Source organism: Montipora foliosa, chromosome 1 (genome assembly GCF_036669935.1).
Source record: "Montipora foliosa isolate CH-2021 chromosome 1, ASM3666993v2, whole genome shotgun sequence".
In the NCBI taxonomy this organism is placed as follows: Eukaryota; Metazoa; Cnidaria; class Anthozoa; order Scleractinia; family Acroporidae; genus Montipora; species Montipora foliosa.
In genome coordinates, this window is record NC_090869.1 from 67,597,569 (window position 1) to 67,607,568 (window position 10,000).

Genomic DNA, 10,000 nt, shown 5'->3' on the forward strand with positions numbered 1-10,000 from the left:
AGCGCGAAATTGACAGTTTAGTTATTGCGTAGGAGGGCTTTGTTTCTGTGGCGGCAAGAAGACACGAGTTCATTACGTTTCTTTTCTTGGCAGAGTCCGATGTTGGTACTGGTGTTTTTGCTAAAAGGAGCGTTGTACCAGAGGATGTTGCGTTGTCGCTTTTTCCGTTTGCTTGCTTTGGCTGGTTGGTACTGCAGGGTGTAGTGGTATCCACTTTCATCGAGTGCTTTCTGGTAAGGGGGTGCGGCTAGGTCAAAGGGAGCTTTGACAGATGATAGGGACGACAGTCGTTTGTTGATGCCGGCAGGAATGTTCTTTGTGGTGATTGGCGGGTGGTTGCTTTCGCGGTGAACGTGTTGGAGTGGGCGACCACGAAACAGGCTTGTAAGGATAAACTTGTAGTTTATTTGTTTTTTTCTTCCACATATACTTCGCTCTACTTTTATGTATCGAGCACTGTTTTACGAAAATCAAGTCTCATACTTTATACCCGCTCCAAGTTTAGCCTTGTCGAGCACTCTACGATAATTCGCAATGGAAAAATTCAACATCAGCTACTCAACAAAGAATATCCCTTTACCATCACGCAGCGGCTACCTTCAACGACTCATCGAAAAGACCGAGCAGTTTTTACGGAGAATGCGCTGGAAAGCCCACTTCTTTCTCAATCCCGGCACGAATTCGTTTTCAAAGGAAACGTATTGCTTTTTGCTCTATGTGAAAGGTTGGATGTTGAATGTTGGATGTTTTCCGTTTAAATTAAACTGTGTTTGTAAAATCATTGTGAGGTGAAGAACATAACAGATTTTTGGCAACGAGTATGGGATTAATTAAACTGTCGATATTGTTTGAACAGGACTTTGTTACTTTTGAGCTTTAAACGTTTTTTCTACAGCCCATTCAAGCTATTCGAAAATTTCGATGTGGCGACAGATGAATTGCTGCAATTACAGAAAATTCAACAACAACAATTCATGATGCAAGCTCACGAAAAGCGACATCAGGAAAAAATCCAAGCTCTCTTGAGCCCACAAATCTAAGTGAAAAGAAACGGCTAAGTCGTTTACGGCCGCCTTACCAAGTTTCTCTGCTTTCAACTCAGTGTCTGAATTGTGGACGGAGTCGCGGTTCAGTACATTTTCCGATGCACATTCGGTTCCGAGCGAAAAGAAGGCATCTGTGTTTTTGACCAACCAGACACCGTTTACGTATAAACTTCTTACTAACCTCGCTGGCCAGCAAACTCCACCAAAGGATGCCAATCAGCTTAACATCAAGGAGATTTCGGAATTCATGACTGAACAATTTCACCCAAAGCGTTTTATTGTTCGTGAACGTTACAAGTTTTGGAGTCACGTGGACAGAAAACCGGATGAAACAATCCAGGAACTTGTAGCACGCATTCGTCAGGACGCAGTAATCTGTGATTTTTCATCGATTCAAGATCCATTCGACGAAGCTTTGCGAACTAGGTTTATTTGTTCTCTCAATAACGAAGCTGTGGTAAAGGCTGAATTTAAAGTCAAAGGATGATGAACTCACTTTCGCAAGAGCTATACAAATAGCGATCGTAACCGAAGACCCCGCAAAGGTGGCCAAGGAAACTGTTCATGGGCCACACCCCAAGCAAGACATCAACAAGATTCAGCCAAACCAGAAAGGGAAGTCTGCCTCGCCTGAGTCCCAGTCTTTCCCGGCCACATGCATAAGATGTGGCAAGCCTGGGCACAGTCCAAAGGAATGTCGATTTAAGCGTACTACCTGCCATTATTGTAGTAAGATGGGACACCTGAAAGTTGCCTGTTTAAAGGAAAAGCGAGACAGCAACATTCTGAGGTGTGAGAGGAGAAACCCCAAAAGATCGTCACTATCTTAAAGCCAACAGCAATTAACAGGATTCAAGTTCCTGAACTTCATTTACCGCTCAAGTTGGAAGGGCAACACACGGTAAAATTCGAAGTGGACACAGGAAGAGCAGACAACTTCCTTGGCAAGAAATGCTTGGAGTGCACTGGGGAAACCCAAACTACAGGAGCCTTACCAACACTTTGAGTCGGCTGGTCAGCACGAGTTACCAGTTTTAGGAACCATTACCCTGCAACTGAAGCGGAGACCGAAGATACCCGACAGGCTTTAGGATTTAATGTGACTGAATTACCCGACCTCAACCTGCTAGGACGTAGTGCCATTGAGCATCTTGGAATATCAGTGGACAACCTAATGCAACAGAACATTCCTGGCTCGTCGATAGTTTGTCGCGTTGTGTTTGAAGATTTAGAAACTGACAGGAAGTTACAAAATGAATATCACAAATTATGTGAAGAATTTCCTGATGTCTTCAAGCCTGAGCTGGGAAAACTTAAAGACTTTTAGTTGGAGGTGAAGTTCAAAGGCGAAACGAAGCCAATGTTCTGCAAATCTAGGACGGTTCCATTTGCACTTCAGGAAGACTTAGTTCAAGCATACGAGGTAGGAATCAAACGTGGTGTTTGACGGAAAACCTAATTCAATGAATATGACACTCCTGTATCCAGGTGATCTGGTGACGTCATTGCGCGAGACTGGGGAGAAATGTTTAATGCCGTATCCCAAAAGGCAGCACGCGCATCACTGTGAGAAGGTTGAATGATGGTGGCCACTACGCTCACGATGTTTGCTGTCGGGAATTGTTTTATTCTTCACTAATACCGTGACTTGAACTCATAATGTTGTTGTTAATATGGGAAATGTTGATTTGGACGGTTGGAAAACATCCTTCGACGGCAAATCTGTTCCGATTTGGATGGAAGCTTCGTGCAACAAGTTGCATGATCGTATGAAAATCACTTCGTGTTTTACTTTTGCTTTTGATGTGTGTAATTTTTATACAGTATTAAAGATACTGTTTTCCATCAATGTTTCTTGTTTGTGTTTGTTTATTTGTTAAAGACTCCCTAATGCCTTTGGTTTTTAAAAGGGAACATTCCGCATTCAAAGAGTTTTCTTGTAGTATTGTTGGTTCATTTGGCATTAGTGTCAAATCTTATAGCCGGGCACATGTGCCCTACTAATCGGGGAGACAAAAGGAAAGAAAACAAAAATACCATAAATCTAATCTAATTCACAATTCAATGCCAAGAAATATAAATGTATGTACACATATATAATTTAGAAAAAATTATAATCAAGTATGTAAAGTTAAGTTTTCTAATTTTGTTCTCAAAAACACTAACAGAAGGTTCCGATCTTATTCTTGAATTAAGTTTGGACCACAAATGAGGTCCGAAGTATCTAAGGCTGTTCTTACCGTACTTCACTGTGTTAAAACTGTTTATTGAAAAATCAGTATTTCTAAGATTATATTTATGATTAGGGCAAGTAAATAAGTCTATGACGGTTTTGAGTTAGCAACTTGTTTTTAATCTTGTACATAAATACTGCGATGTTTTGTAACCTTCTGTTATATAAGGTGGTTAACTTGTAATTAGCTCTCCTTAATAGTAGTTCCTCATAAGGTGATTTATAGTCACAGTATACAGCTCTCAGTCCACTTTTGTTAACAAGTTCAAGTTTGTTTTTAATACTTAACTTGTTCTTATCACAAGACATTTTGAGAAACAAGTGGGGAAGAACAATTGATTGCATTCTCAGTAAGGACGAAACTTTTGATAAACTTAATGACACACGTCAAGAATTGCTAGAAAAGATTGGACTGACTTTTAATGAATTGGGAGAGGTAGTTGTTGGCTATGTTGACATTGAGAAATACTTAACACTATTTATTAGTCAGTCAGGAGTGCAGAGTGCAATTACAGCACCAAACAGCAGCATTATTATTATGGATTACACTGATGGTTTCCCATGGTTGAAATGGTCACATCATTTCACTGGGGAGATAAGTGTCAGGGTGAAGATAATTGAGCCATACAATTTACTAAGCACAGTATTAACAGTTTCTCTTTGGTTGGGGAATGATGACTATGACACTGTCAAAGAATGTGTTGGGGCAGTTCATGAACTAAGTGGAAAAGCCCCTAGCAAAGAAAAACACAGGAAGTTTGCTAAACAAAATCTGGGAAACACTGGTTGTAAAAATATCTGTGGAACACCCCTCTCTGAGTAATACCCTGGAACTTCCGACCTTGGGTTTCGATCTGCAGAGACACAGTGTCTGCGGATTGCAAAAATTGCATCAGGTTTGTTAGCTCCAAAATGATTAATTAATTGAACCTTTCTTTCAAAAAAGGTCATCAAACTTATGAGTATGTACACTTGAGTTCTTTTAAAGAAATGTTCACTACTATGTCCAAACAAGCCACAAATCAAATGTATTAATAAATATATTCATGAGTGTTCCTGTTACTTTGCATTTAAGAAAATGTCATCAGGATTTAAAAAGATCCTCAATTAAGCATTACAAAACCAAAAAATCTATACAAATAAATTTTATATTCAACATACTCATAATTAAGTATGAATTAATGAATGGTGTAATTAACAGGTTCCATAAAAGGATAAAATACCTCAAATAAATTATTATTGAAAGTAGAACTGTAATTGATTTTTTTTTTCTCACAACAATTCATGTGCATTAGTTTTTGTTGTAGCTGTTTTTGGTAGTGATCAACAATTTCTGGTAGCCCTCAAAAAAGGATTGGCCAAGTCTGTATTAACGCCTTGAGGAGAAAACAGTCTAGTTTGATGAAGTTGGTGTTTTGGCATTTGGAGAGAGAATGCCTTGCATTCATTCTGAAAGAAACAGGTTTTAGAGGAACTCTTCTTGAAATCTTATGTACATTTTGTAAAAGTCTTGATAAAGTATACAGAAACCTCCACACACCTCATCATTTGACAGGCGATGAATATGAAGTTCAGGCACGCATCCACCTTGGCTTCCTGGCACTTCAAATATTACTACTTCCGTTAAACAGATTCTTACTTATGTTGGATACTATGTGGACAAGGCACTTTTGGATGCTCAAATTATTTGTCTTCCCATAACATTACAGAATTTCAAAGATGGCATCATGCAGACTGCTCACAAACAAAAAAAAAATTCATTGTTATTTTCTGGAGGACAAAATGCTCCAATTTCAAAAGAGAAGTATCAAAAACAAGTAATTTGGCAGCAATTTGCAAATGAAGTCCTTGAACTGACATGCAGAGAGAGCACTACCCTGAAGTCTTCATCAACATACATGTAAGCTGAAAGGAAAAGACAGGATGTGAATGAGGGAAAAAATGGAACGAAAAAAATGGTACCTACGGTAATTATAATCAATCATAGTAAACATAACACTTTAAAAATTTTAATCATCTCTATGTTTTTTCTATCTTTTCTATTTTACAACTGGTAAATCACAAATACAGTACTAGGGACATTTTCTGAGGGCAAAGTGTCTCTGAGTGCACTTTTAAATTGCACTTGACGTGTGAGAATTTGATGTAGCAATGACACAATACAGGGGGTAATTCTCTTTTTGCCAAGAAAAAAATTACTCTTAACACTACATCTGACTGCCCTTTAGAAATTGCGGAAAAATTTCACAAATGAACTGACAGACCATACATCAGACCAAAAAAAAAGACTAATAAACATGACAGTATTTCAATCAAGCAGGTTATGAGTAAAATGTTACAATAATTATGAACAACAGGTGTGGCACCAAGTTTACCAGCTGGACACTAATCTAATTGAAGAGACAAAAATCAGAGCATGATCCTTCATTATTTATGAACAATGTGCCAATAAAAACGCACTACGATGGTAATACGACTGAGTGGAGTCCAATTCTGTAATTACACAAGTGATTAACAAAATTGGACAACCGCATAGTGGGAGTACGATTTGTTTAAACATGAGTATGATTACATACCGACTTGGAGAATGTGAAGTCCTGTTACCAATTAATCATAACCATTACAGTTTCAAAGAAAACAAATGCATTCCTTTTCACTGTCTAATGTTACAAATTCGTTCATTTTGGACAATCCCCGGTTTGGTAGGGTAGGTGGTTCTTGCCATGGTTATTGTGCTAAATTCTGTGATTGGTGCTGAGTGCACTTAATATGACTGGCCGATACAACTATATAATTACAGGTGTCCAAATACAGCCAACTGTCTGATTTCACTGTCCGATTACAAGCCTACACAATACATTAATTAGTGAAAAATAAAGCAGTTAATGTACCAATCAAATTTCAGAAAATTGCAAAGGTTATGATTAAGCTTTTTATTTGCCAACTTAGAAAAACGTACTACTAGTATCCAGCTCGATCGTGCACTATTATATTACTTTTAAGTATTGGAATAAAAGTACTCTACGTGGTGAATTTCAAATCGGTGAAATTACAAATGTACTTACTACTTTCAGGGTGAAATAACCGAAGATTCGCCAGGACAAGGCAATGTTCCAATCAAAGTAAACAGACGGGTGAATGAAGTTCAGTATTCCGAGGATATCACGTTGTTAACCGATGAGCTATGGCAGTGTGCACTAAATAATTTCAGCAACACGTCTATTTCTTTAGTAACAAAACAGTCTGCGAGATCATTTCATCAATGCAATTTGTCACAGGCAAGCATAAGTTTTCATTTGCAGTCTGTTCAAGCGTCGTTCGTTTCATGGGAGCGCTCAGATCTTGAAGTCCAAAGTCTTGACAAGTTCCCCGAGCCACTGTTTTTCCATTCAGTCCACCAAAGTTGAAGACAATGAAAGTAAACGACTGTTAATAAATTTTTCACATGTCGTTGGTTTAGAACTAGGCGATGACTCGATAGTAGTGAATGTTTAGTTAGAGCAGCACAGCTGGCTTGCCTGCGTCTTCTGAACACACTTCCTTCAGCAAACAAAGCTGAATACCCCATTAAAATGCAATGGTTTTAAAATTACTCACTACAAAAACATACTGATAAAAAAAACCCTTCCGATAAAGAACTGCCTTATTTACCCTCACGGCGCCATCGTTGCATTCATGGAACACATTCTGAAGGCTAGGCGCGCAAAGAATTCTGTGCGGCATTAAAAATAATTTCTCCTTGAATCTGATTGGTTGATTATTTACGGCCAGATCACCTGGATTACCTATCGGCAAACCTTTGCTTCAAGGACTAGCCAAGGCCAAACTGTGGGTTTGTGGAGATTATTCTGCGACTGTCAATGCTCAATTGGAAACGCATCGTCATCCAATACCTACGCCAGAAAAACTGATACAGAAGCTTTCAGGAGGATATGGTTTTAAGAAGATTGATTTAGCAGATGCGTACAGCCAGATTGCGCTTGGCCCTGAATCACAGAAGAGACTTGCGTTAAGCACTTATCAAGGTGTTCTGCTCCAAATGCGTTAACCCTTTGGGATTACCTCTGCCCCGGGATATTTTCAGGAAATTATGGATCAGCTTACAAGCGATCTACCCGGGGTTGCAGTTTACCTGGATGACATACTGGTCAGCGGATCAACGGTGCAAGAGCACCTCAGCAATTTAAAGAGGCTACTACAATTCCTGAGTGACAAGGGACTCCTTTGTCGCCTTGAGAAATACTTATTTGCTCAGCCCTATGTCGAGTACCTGGGACATCTGTTGTCAAGCTGAGGAGTTGCTAAGAGTTCCAAGGTTGATGCTCTTCAGAAGATGCCTGCGCCCACGACTGTTTCCAGTCTACGCTCATTTCTTGGTTCAGTCCAATTTTACAGCAAGTTGCCTGCCCAATCTGTCCACACATTTGGAACCCCTGTACCGGCTGACTAAGAAAAATTCTCAGTGGATTTGAGGTACAGAGGAGCAAGCAGCATTCGACACCGTAAAATCTCTGTTGTGTGACGACACTGTACTTGCACGCTTTGACCCATTCCTACCCATAGGAATGGCCTGTAATGCTTCAAATGTTGGAATCGGAGCTGCACTTTTCCATCGTTACGAAGATGGCTCAAAGCGCCCAATTGCCAACGCCTCAAAGACTCTTTCCGAAGCGCAAAGAAACTATAGCGAGATACAGAAAGAGGTGTTATCAATTATTCTTGCACTGAGAAAGTTCAACCATTTTCTTAACGGAAGAAAATTTATTCTTGTGACATATCACCTTTGCTCTCGCTGTTTGGTCCCACAAAGGCATCTCCTCAATTAGCTGCTAATCGTCTTGCAAGATGGGCTTCGATGTCAAGTCAGTACGAGTACGCATTAGAGTACAGAAAGAGTAGAGTACAGAATGATGCACTAAGTCGTTTGCCGGCTGGCCCCAACCTTGTTTTGATAGAAAGTAAAACAAGGCCGATATACATTGCATTTTTCCATCAAGACCATTGGATTGCAGCTTCCTTCCGAAGGAAACAGCAAAGGACCGGGTGTCGGCGACTGTAGTAAGCAATACTTTAGAGGGTTGGCCTTTGGGAAAGGTTTGCGAGGAAAACAATGGCACTGAAGACACAGCTTTGACGTTAGAGGCATTCAAGAAGATTCGCGATTCCCTGTCAATGTCCAACGGGTGTCTTTTCTTCGGAGCTCGTGTGGTGATACCAGCCATCCGAGGTCACTTCGGCATGCAGCGTATGAAACGGCAAGAACGGCAGTTTAATGACCGGGGATAGATTCCTGTATTGTGGAAGTCAGTCGGGCATGTCAAGTTTGTGCTGAGCATCAGAACAAACCTCCAAAACCTCCTGTCCATCCTTGGATGTTTCCAGAGAAACCTTGGAACCGAGTGCACGTTGACCACGCTATCAATTTCCTACGTTCTAATTGGTTGGTACTCACGGATGCGTATTCCAATTACCCATGTATTCACCAAACCAGTTCCACGTCTTCCAAAGCAACCCTCGACTTGTTGGAGGAGGACTTTGCACATTTCGGTTATCCGCATACCCTGGTATCGGATAATGCAACTACTTTATCATTGGAGGAATTTCAGAAATGGTGCAAGTCAAGAGGGATTGTACATCTGACAGGAGCCCCATATCACCCGGCAACTAACGGGGCAGCAGAAAGGCTGGTCCAGACGTACAAAGGATCACTGACAAAGTCGCAAACACCCCCCAGAGTTTCTCTTCTGCGTTTCCTCGTGCAGTACCGGAGAACACCATTACTTTGTGGCTATTCTCCTAGTAAGCTTTTGAATGGTCGTCAAATAAGGACGGCCATAGATGTTCTTATTCCGTCTCCTGCTCACCAGGCTCAAGAGCGTCAGAGCAAGCAACCTGAAAAAGCTGCGCAGAGTAGCACGCTGGCTAGATCCTCAGTACCCAGTTGGGACTCCTTGCTATGCTCTCTATTGCGGTCCACGTCGAGACAAAGACCCACGATGGGTACCTGCTGTGGTCACCAAAGTACGTGGAGCTCGTTGTGTCTGTGTCAGAGTCTACCCAAAGGGGCCAATATGGGGGAGGCATGTTGAGCAGCTACGTCCAAGATACGTCTCAGCAGAGGACGTGGAGCCAGGTGAAACCCCAACCTCATCAGTTAAAAGCGGAGATCATTCAAATGGTGAAGCGGAGAAAGCTTCTCCACAGATAAAAGACAAAGAGGCGAGCAATGCGGAGACATCACCCAAAAGGAAAGAAAAATATTTCAAAGCTGCAGAAAGTTCAGAATTTTGTTGGTAGAATCGTCACTGGAAAGCGGAAATTCGATCATAGATAAGATAAGAGAGTTAAGATGGCTCCCCGTGACCAGTTTTCTTAAGTATGTGGAATTTTAGCGTTTAAATGTGTTAAGGGTTAGCCCCTAGTTACCTATGTAATAGATTCAAGACACGTGCTTGTGTTCATGACCGCAATACCAGATATAAAGGCCGGGACACACTAGGCGATAAGTCGCTGCAACAATTCTCCTTGTGTGACACGCTTAATTTGATGAAAATCACTGTCGCTGCGGCAGAATTTTGTCGCCGCGATCAGTCGCACGAATTCAAACCAGTTTGAATTCGTGCGACTAATCGCAGCGACAAAATTAGCGAAAATAGCGTTGTCGCACCGTTTGTACATTTCCGGCAACAAGTCGCTGCGGCAAAATATGAATGAAGCAATG

The 10,000-nt window shown here is 40.9% G+C and overlaps 1 long non-coding RNA gene and 1 pseudogene across 1 annotated transcript; one reads left to right on the forward strand and one right to left on the reverse strand.

Annotated features, from left to right (window-relative positions):
* The first annotated feature begins 534 nt into the window (after positions 1 to 534).
* LOC137972802 (uncharacterized) lies at positions 535 to 7,573 on the forward strand (annotated as a pseudogene).
* On the reverse strand, positions 4,285 to 7,028 carry LOC138006111 (uncharacterized). The gene is made up of 2 exons (XR_011123849.1): positions 6,345 to 7,028; positions 4,285 to 5,184 (listed from the first exon to the last, which is right to left on the reverse strand). It is a non-coding gene; the product is annotated as an uncharacterized lncRNA (long non-coding RNA).
* Positions 7,574 to 10,000: the final 2,427 nt, after the last annotated feature.